Here is a 614-nt window from a genome sequence, read left to right on the forward strand (position 1 = left end):
TTTTTGTTAAGTTCTGTTATTTGAATATTATAGGTGTGTAAACTCAGCAATATATTCTAAAAGAGTCCAGAAGCCCATAATAGTATTGGGTCTTTTGCTTGACTGGCAATGTAAAAAATTGTTGACCTGAGTCCCCTACAGTTCAGCATAACAGCATAGCTTAACTTCTTATATTTCATTTTTATACTTTTTGGCTGGATGGTTAAGACAAAAGTAAAGCAGGTCTTATGCAACAAGAGCTGTAGCTTTTGGGTCTGATAAGGTCAGTGAAATTCCCTCAGGATTTATTCTGAGATCCTGTAGCTCGAATTGTTGAACCTTTATCAGTGTCAGCCATGTGCACAAGTCATGGCCATTGCTTGTCCAATGAACTCTCTGTGAAAGCCTGAGAGAATGTTTTCTCTCCATGTGACTCTCCTTTAGCACACTCTACATCACCGATCACTTTCCTCTTTGGCCCCATAATCTTCTTGATCAGAAAATTTGGGACACTACTGAGTTACATGATGGTACAGTACAAGTTCTCATATGTTCTGAGTCATAATTGACCTTAGAAGGCTAGGGCCAAAATGTTGGCTTTCCTTGGAGCCCTCCTTTTTCTCTAATTTTGGTCT

This window comes from Octodon degus, unplaced genomic scaffold, assembly GCF_000260255.1.
Source record: "Octodon degus isolate 3935 unplaced genomic scaffold, OctDeg1.0 scaffold00259, whole genome shotgun sequence".
Taxonomy (NCBI): domain Eukaryota; kingdom Metazoa; phylum Chordata; class Mammalia; order Rodentia; family Octodontidae; genus Octodon; species Octodon degus.